Here is a 9,075-nt window from a genome sequence, read left to right as displayed (position 1 = left end):
GCTCAGACAAGCCGCGTGCATGTCTGACTTCTGATCCCGTCCAGTCCGCTAAACAAATGGAAGCGAAAATCGAAACCCTTCCTATCCTCCAAAGCAAACTACTGCAATCCTCACGTGTCAATTGGGCAGCCAGCCTCCCATTGCAGGGGAAGCCAACAGCTCTCCCAGCCCTCCCATACACTTTGCAAATCAGCTGCCTCCCAGATCCCTTAATCAAGCGCGGGGGCCCTGATTTCGGGGACCTTTCAGGTTGCCTATTGAAACAAGGTCTTTGCGCCCCACGCATTCAACCCTATAGGGAATGGGGCTGCCACTCAGGCTGGAGCTGTTAATTTCAGCGCCAGGGAGAAAAACAAAGGCCTTATCCACTTCGCCCCCAGCTGGGTTTCCCACTAACTTTGCCGCGAGGTTGCAGTCGTCTGGGGCCCGGGGGCTTGTGGGAGGAAGGCTGTGTCCACGCCGCTGGCCTTTTCCTGCGGCTCCGCCTCCCCACCAGGCGCTCATTTTCGCGTCTGTGCGCCCCGCGTGGAGAACCCTCCCCACCCCTGTTCTGGGCCAGCGGCCTAGCTGCCAGACCTGAAGGGAAGGCGGCTTTGGCGCTGGGTGGAACTAAGGAGGTGCGGCTGCTTCCCCCTTGCAGGGAAGGGGCAGGAGGGGCTTCTGATTAATAACTAGCAGGGTAATGTTGAGGGCTTTTTCTGCCCGATTGCCTTTTTGAATTAGAGCCGATTTCTTCACACTTCAGTAGGGCCTGTCTCTTTTAAAATGACTGACAGATTTGTTTCTTCTTCCCCCCCCCCCCCCGCGATTTAATGATGTAAATTTTCTAATTAGTTAAATCACGTTGCTTAAAGGCCTTAATATTTACCGGGCAAGGAGTGAGAGTCCAGAGCGGATGGCTTGAAATAGCCAAAGAAATGAGTTTAGGCTTTTAAAAGAGGGCGAAGGGTGGGAAGAAGGAGTGATTTTGGGGGAGAAGGGGGGAAATGATTTAAAGCCAAAGGTAAAGTTCAGCCCGGAGCTTCTTCCTTCCTCCTCCTTTCAAACCCCGCTTTTATTTTTCAATCAGCTAAGATTTAATTAGGAGCCCTCAGGCCGGACGATCTGATATTTTCTCATTAGTTTCCCATCAGTAGTCCTGAGTGTTAGATTGGCTTAAAGGTTGTCAACATTTGACCAATTTTATTTAAGGAAAAGAAACCAGGCATTATAGCTCCAGGACCTGAAATCTGAAAATAAATCCTGCCTGGATCAGCGGAACTAACAGGCGAAAAAAATGTTGACAATTCATCGTTGTATTTAATAAGTTGCATAATGTGTAGTACATAGGGAGGGAAAGAGAGATGCAGCTAGCCAGTCCCAGCAGTGGTACAACACGCCCGGGCTGCAGCCAGCCTGGCTAAGGGGTGTAGACCCTTGCACGGGGAGCTCCCCGTGGGGGGGGAGCTCAGGACAGTAGTTAGAAGAAGTGAAGCCCAAGCAGCGGAGCTGCTGAGGGTTTGGAAAGTGCTCCCTGCCCCTCCCCAGCGGAATGAAACAAACCTTCTGCTTACCGCTCCTTTAGCCCAGACACAACATCAGAGCGCCCCCTGCTGGCCAACTCAACAGAGCGCCTCTCGTCCGCAGCGCAGACTCCTCCAGCAAAGCCATTCTTGTCAGGACCAGGGAGATTTCCTGTCAGGGCTCAGTGTTTGAGAGAGAGACAGGGAGAGAGAGAGGGAAAGGAAAGAAAGGGACACTCTCCGTTCCCCCCCCGCGCCTTGCTCTTGCCTCAGGGGATTATAATATAAACTGTTTAGGAAACTGCGTCTAGAAAACCCCTACAAAAACGGCAGCTATCAAAAGAGGAAAATGTTGCAAACAAGGATAAATATGCTCGTGAAGCTGCTGCGCTTTAGCTCGTGTCACTTTCCCTGCAAGTGCCAACATCAAAAAAGTGATCGTGTCGCCCCGGGTTAACGATGGCACAGGAAGGAGGAGGGCGGGTGGCATTTTGTCCGCCCTGATATAGAAAAGTTAAACCAAACATGCTGCAGACTAGCGAGGAAAATACCTGTGTTGTAGTCAAGCTATCATCCAGGTAACGGATAAAACTTGTCGCCTAGTTCCTTCTGATGTTAAATGCAATGATACACATACACTCCCTCTATATTCATACCCTGTGCGTGTGTGCCTACACCTACCTCTGCAGCACTGTGCGCCGGCGTGCGGTGGGAAGCTAAAAATGACAGTGAAACATGACAAAATAAGTGTCACATTTTCCCAATCACTTATGTGTAAGATTGTGATCGCTGCGAATTAAAAGCAGCAAAATCAGCGGCACTAACAACTTGGTGTCATTGCCTTCTGATGTTGTTTTTTGTTTTAATGCACAATGGCCACTTTGCATATTGTGTCCCCTTACATACACCCACACCCACACCCACACACCCACACACACACACACGAGAATAATTAAACCTCGTCTTTTTCCCCCTATAGGGGTTGTCATGATCACTGTGAGCTAATGTCTAAATTGGTCTCAGCAACATCCTCATCCACTGGGAGAGAACGGGCTGGAAATTCAGCGGTAAGTTGGGGTTTTCAGGTAACAGCAGCAGCACCCCACACGCTCCTGTAATGCTCCAAAGCGCTAAGGCAGTGGGGCAGTTGCCTTCCTGGCCATTGTTCTCCGCAACTTCGCGCGTGACAGTAGATGCTTTTCTTCTAATGCGAGAAGAATGCTGCTGTTGTTGTTTGTTTCAGTGCCTCCTTTGGAGGTGCTGCTGGTTCCGCTGGGCGGACGCAAGCCGGAGTGGAGCAGGCACCTCGGGGGAGAAAACAGGACATGTAACAAAGGCAAAACACCATTTTAAAGCCGCCAATAAAACCGTAAATCACCTGCGTTTAAAGAGGCACCAGGGCCCTGTGCAAACTGAGGCACAGTTAAATATTTATGGTTGCAAGGATTATTTTGTCTGCTCTAGACAAAACATCAAGTTCACTTGGCTGAGGGCTCTGTCTACACTGAAACAGAGGCAGGACAGTGCCGAAGGGTTTAGATCAGGGCACTAGATCCCCCAGTTTATTTTAGTTTTTTAGCTACGGGAGGGGGCGGCGAGGCGGGGAGGAATACATATCTGAACAGGAAAACAACAAAAATAACACCAAAGCACCTTTCTGGAAACAAGGGCAAGGAGCAGCAGTTCCATTGCAAATGCATCAGCCAGAAACCGAATACCAGTTGTGGGAAGACACTCGTAAAATTAATCTAGCTTACTTAAAAAAAAATAAAATGCTCAGTACGGTTACCTCGGAGCGGCTTAATAAAAAACATAGCCTTACTGACAGTCTTGTCAACATCTTAAGTAAATTATCGTAGCTGTGATCTTTGGAGAAGAGACCCCGCACTTCTCGCTAAAACACCTCCTATCATTAATCTTAACCCACTTGAAGATTATGATGGAAAGAATGGGCTCACTAGCCATTATCATCTCAAATTGCTGTTAAAAAGTCCGCTGTTTATTTTTGCAACCCAAGCAAATGTATCTGGGAAAGGCAGGAGAGGGAAGAAAGGAAAACACAAGAAAGGCAGAACAATTCAGGCGAATCCTGTTGCAACCCGGATGATAAACACATGGAAAAGACTGTGGCTGCTCTTTGGATTGCTGGAATTCGGGCAGACGTTAGAAAAATAAACAAAGCGATGGCTCCACATCAGCTCTGTAAATGCAGTGATCCAGTCAGTGGAAGGTAACTCTTTTTTCCTCAATTAATTGCCCTTTTCCTGAATACTAAACATTTGCTTACCTCCGCATCGACCAACTGAGAAATACCAGAGCTGTTTACAAAGTATTCCCACCTTCAAACGCTCCTTTCCCCGCACAAAATAATTTCCTTTTTCTTGCCGCCTTTTAAAATTCATTGCATGCTTTTATAGTCACACTAACGTCTATACTGGCATTGCTTTCTGCTGACCCTACTCACGGGAGAAATCTGCTCCCAAGGACATCTTGTCAAAAGCGAGCTATGGGTTTATTGTGGTCCTTCCTGTGACAGTCTGTCTCCACTTTACATTGCATTTTTTTTTTTACAGATAGAAAATAAAATACTGGTTTGTCCAATGAAGTCCAGGATTGGGCACAAGCGGGGAAATCGGCTGGTGTCCAGGCATCCAACCTGACGTGCCCTCCGTGTACCTTTGCACCTGGAGTGAATGCACCGTTCCAGGTGAACGGGGCATGCAGCCGGCTGCAGCCGAAAGGCAGAGTGGAAAGTCTCCCTTTAAAATGCAAAAGTTCATAGGAAGGTTTAACAATAGGATGCGAAACAATCGACTCTGAGAGACAGCGAGAGAGAGAGAGAGAGAGAAATAACTAAAACCCAGGGATGCCAGTTAAAAGAAACTAAACCCAACTCTGGGCTTTGGCGTGTTGCGTTTTCCTGTTGGTCCCACGAGGACCCCCTTACGGTACCAGGGCAATAAAGCAAGAGGTAGGTGTGTTGATTGTTTGTTTGACTGGAGATAGTATTTTTCGCTCGACGTTCCAGGGATCTGCATAACACTGGAAAGGGAACTTCTGCCTTAAGCTCTGCCCAGGTACGCCTAGCCCAGGCAGACGGCTCCCCCGCCTGCTTCCCCCGCATTGCCCCAGCATTGACCTCAGCCCGGAGCTGCGGAGAGGTGAGAGGTGACCCTGGGAGCGAGCGCAGACCTGGCACTTTTCGAGCTGCAACTGGAGCTGGGGCTTATCAGTCCTTTCCTGGCTCCCAATACAGGACCCAGAAGGGAAGCCCTCGCGTGGCAATGCCCGCGCCGCGAGAACGAAATAGCGTTAACACGAAGGGATCGCTGTCCTGAGCCGAGAACTGTAGCGCTAACAGTTTGGTTAAGGTAAACGGTGCAGTTGCACGGCCCCTGCACCGCTAGCTGAGCGGGGTAGACCTACACCTCTGCGCGCGCGCGCGCTGCGAGCTCCTGCACGCGCTGTGGCTAAGCCGGGCTGGAAAGTTCTGCTAAGAACTCTGCTCCTGCCCGCTGCGCAGCTGAGATGTGCTGGGGGGGGGGGGGGTGGCACACTAGCAACGGCGTGTTAAAATAATTGTATCCATGGCTAGAGCGCCTCTGCTTACAGCATGATGTGCTATTACAGCAGGAATCCGGGCAAGGGTGGCCAATGGGGCATGCTTTCCCAAACGGCGCATTGCGCTGCAACGTACGGGAACACACAGAGGAAGGGTGGGACTTGGGGCATACGGGCATTGCCCACACCTCCAGTCATCCCGATAGTGGAACACTGGCCAAACGGATCATCCGCTGGAAACATTTCCCCTGAAATGGTCCTTTAGTATTAGAGCACCCGCGATTTTCAGTAGCCCTGTCCAGAGCAGACGGTGAATTGTGGGGCTGAAGTAATCTACTCACAGGCAATTGTTTTACTGGGTTAATATGCGAGGGATGAGCCTGGGTATGAACTGGGCTGCAAAGGAAACTATTTTCAGCACTCAAGCCCGTCAGGGGAGTAGTAAGTTTGGAGCAAGGTAAGAACTTGGCCCCAGCCGTGATAGGAACTTGCAGGTTTTGTTGCTCAAGCCTGGTTACAAAGTTGCCTTTTTTTAACCCTTCGGAAGCAGTTTCTCGATGAGTTGCGGGATGACTTTCAGGAGTGGAGGTGATAGGAAGAGAAATGACTGTGCACCGTCACAATGTTTTCCGGGAGACCCAAGCGGCCGCGCAGCTCAGGTAAGCTGCTGCAGGAAACTATTTTTAACTCAGCAAAAAGCCTGGGCAAGCAGCATCCGCCGCCAGTGGCCAGCATCCTCAGCTGGTGAAGAAGAGCTAATTAAAGTGGAGGACGGGTTCAGCACAGGGCAGCTTCCTGCTTTCCCACCCCCACGCCCCATGCATGAAGCACCCCCACCCCCCATGCATCTTTGCCTGAGATAAACAAGGCAAAGATGTCTCTCCGCATCGTGGGTCCCACAGCTGCAGCCTCTACGTGGGTGAGGGGTTGATGAAGGACTTCTTGGTGGATCCCGCCTGGGTTTAAAAGCACCCTCCTACTCTAAGGGCGGTGCGGGTGGGAGTGAGGCGCGTAACCCAGGAGGATGCTAACTACAGAAGGGACGCCAAGGAGCCTGAGGTTACATCCTAAGGGAGAAACGTCTCCGGGGGTAGCTGTGTCAATCTGTATCTTCGCAAAAGAAAGCAAGCAGTCCTGCAGCACCTTTACTGGTATCAGGCACCTTAAGGTGCTACAGGACTGCTCGCTTTGTTTTTCAGGGGTTAAAGGTGATGCAAAGAGCCGGCACGGGAAGCGGGGGCTGGGAAGTGACAGCTGCTCCCACACCTATTTGGCAACTTTGGGGACAACTTTATCCCCCCCACGACTTGTCTCTGCCATAGATCAGCCCGTCCCCCGAGAGCTGCAGCCAGGGGAGGGCTCCTTCTGCGCCGGCTTTCACGCCGACACGCGCATCTGCTCCGGAGACAAAGGCAAGTGTATTTACCCTCCCCCGCCCGGGGAGTCCGGACGCGAGTCAACAGCGAGCCGTTCCGAGCCGCGAGCCGAAGGGGCGCTCGGAGGAGCGCCAGCCCCCGTCGCAGGCCGGGCCCAGGCTAGTGATCCGGACTTCCCAACCCACCACGCCGCTCCGAGCGAGCCGGGGACGCGAGCCGGGTCTGCCCCTGCCCAGTCCCCGGGGACTTGCTCGTGCGGCGAACTGTGGACTCGCCTGAGGCTGTTGGGAGCGGGCGAGTGCTGCACGGTGGGGCTCGGGGGCGGGCGAGCGCCCGACGGGGCGAAGGGCTTTAGATCGGGGGTTCCTAGCGGCTGCCACGAGGAGCCCGAAGTGTGTGAATGGGGGGAGTTAGCGGGGTGGTCTGAATGCAGCCGCAGAGAGTCCCTGCACGCAGGCAACCGGGCGAGCTCGGGGCCACTTCTCTGCCCACATCCCCGGGCGAGCCAGTGGCGAGCCGCCGCCGGGAGCCGGAAGGGTCTCAAGCAGCCAGGCGGCCCCAGTCCCGCTTCAGCGCAGGGAGGTCATGTGCCACGTGCTGATCGGCAAGTCAAACTTCCCCTGGTACCAGAGCTCTGCCCTGCCCGTGCCCCCGCACACCCAAGCCACTGGCGAGCGCCACCTCTATGCAGCCCTCGGCCGCCCACCCGCCCCACAAGAGGGGGCTGGCCCCGCCAGCCGAAGCGCACGCAGCCCCCTGCCCTGCCTTAAACCCATTTCGTCAGGGACACGTGGGAAGAGGGCATCAAACTCGCCTCCGCACTCCGAGCTGCACCAGGATCCGCTTGGGGGAGGCCTGCCCCAAGTACTTTTCCTGCTTTATTGGCCGTGACTCTCGTCAGCCCAAATAAAAATCTCTGCAGCTGTCCGCTGGTGAAGATGCATTGGCTACTACTGCCAAGCCCGATTAGCAACAAGTAGCCCGAAAGCATGACGGATTCAGCTGAATAACCTGTTTGGAACCGGCAACAAAACGTTCTGGCCAAACACTAACTAACTTCAAACTTTCAGTCACAGAATCTTCAAAGAGGGTCAGATTCCATTTAAAATCCTAGCTCCTGGCTTCTCATGCCTACAATGTTTCCTCTGGTATCTTACAGCTTCCTTTTTTTTTTTTACTTCCTGTACTTCCCTAAATTCTCTGAAAGCAGGAGGTAGCAGCTAAGCATCTCCTCCAAACATCTTTACTTGTTTACTCAGCTCTCTCCATTTGAAATACAAATTAAACAAACTGGAGGGATAATGCAGTCCCAGAGCGGAGCCAGAGAAGATCTGTTTATACTCTGAAACTCATTCTTAGGCCCTCTGAACTGAGAAAGTTTAAATGAAGTGTAACTAGAAAAAGGTCACAGGTGACTGACAAGTTCAAGCTACTTATCTCAGTTATCAAATAGTTTTGTTTCCAGATTGTGCTCAATTTGATTTTCTTGCCTCTCCACAAATTAGCTGAGAAAAAAAAATGAAAGCAGACAATTTAAGCCAAATCACATAAACCATTATTTATTTGTAAAATCATTTTTATGATATATGCTCCCATTAATGGTTATGCATGTGCCAAATCTTTCCAAGTGAATTTAGAAATATAGCCATCTAATTATTTCAAAGGCAGGATTATTAGGGACAACATAATTGTGAACTTTCAGAAGCATTATGAAAAATAAGTTTCTGAAGGCTGTCCGGTTAAATTTCACATACATTTTGTTTTCATTTAAGCCTTCAGGCACAGTAGAGAGATATTCAGTGTTTAATAAAGAGTTTGTAAAATAATGTTCAGCGCCAGAACAGAGCACAATTTCACCATAAAATATGGATAAGGAATCAATTCATAAATACACATTTCCACTAGAACCAAGTTTTAATATAGCATTCCATATAAGCAATTTTATATGCATTATTCAGGAGATAACAAAATCTCGTCAAATCAAAGCTTACACAGTCACATCTCCATTTTCTTTCCTTCTAATTTTCATTTTTAAGAGAAATATTAGGGGAAAAACCCTACACTGTCCCATTACCATGTTAATTATGTTACCACCAGCTTTTAATCACAAATCTATTCCATGTTATCTTTATTCAGTTGTAAGATTTAATTCTAAAAAACAAAAGCTGAAAAACACTTGTCTTGCCATTTGTTTTGAGTCTATATAAGCACATACACTGAAATGGACGTAATGAACTTTAAGTGATATTACCCAGCAACTGGACAACTCAGGACACAGGCCTCTTCAAATAAGACATGGTCACTGTGAATTCACCTACATCAGACTCTGAGTTATTTCTAATCAAATATATTCTTCTTGGGGCAGGTAGTAAATTTTGCTGTGTAAAGTCCAACCTGGGTCACTCTCAGTACAAGTTTTTTAGGCCTTCCAGAGTAAATAAGTGTCAGAGGGGTAGGCCTGTTAGTCTGTATCCACAAAAACAGCAAGAAGTCCCATGGCACCTTCTAACAGATTTTTTGGGAGCATAAGCTTTCAGGGGCAAAGACCCACTTTGTCTAAATAAAATATCTCCAGTAATCAGGGTAAGATTAAAAACCTACTCTCTGGTTTCATATAGTTTAATGTAATGCCTTTG

The 9,075-nt window shown here is 49.7% G+C and overlaps 1 long non-coding RNA gene across 1 annotated transcript; it reads left to right on the top strand.

Annotated features, from left to right (window-relative positions):
* Positions 1-4,781: 4,781 nt before the first annotated feature.
* On the top strand, positions 4,782-6,338 carry LOC142015352 (uncharacterized). Its single transcript, XR_012646135.1, has 3 exons — positions 4,782-4,873; positions 5,614-5,722; positions 6,263-6,338. It is a non-coding gene; the product is annotated as an uncharacterized LOC142015352 (long non-coding RNA).
* The last annotated feature ends 2,737 nt before the right edge of the window (positions 6,339-9,075 follow it).

This window comes from Carettochelys insculpta, chromosome 6 (assembly GCF_033958435.1).
Source record: "Carettochelys insculpta isolate YL-2023 chromosome 6, ASM3395843v1, whole genome shotgun sequence".
NCBI lineage: Eukaryota > Metazoa > Chordata > Testudines > Carettochelyidae > Carettochelys > Carettochelys insculpta.
This window is presented reverse-complemented; position numbering and strand designations above follow the sequence as displayed.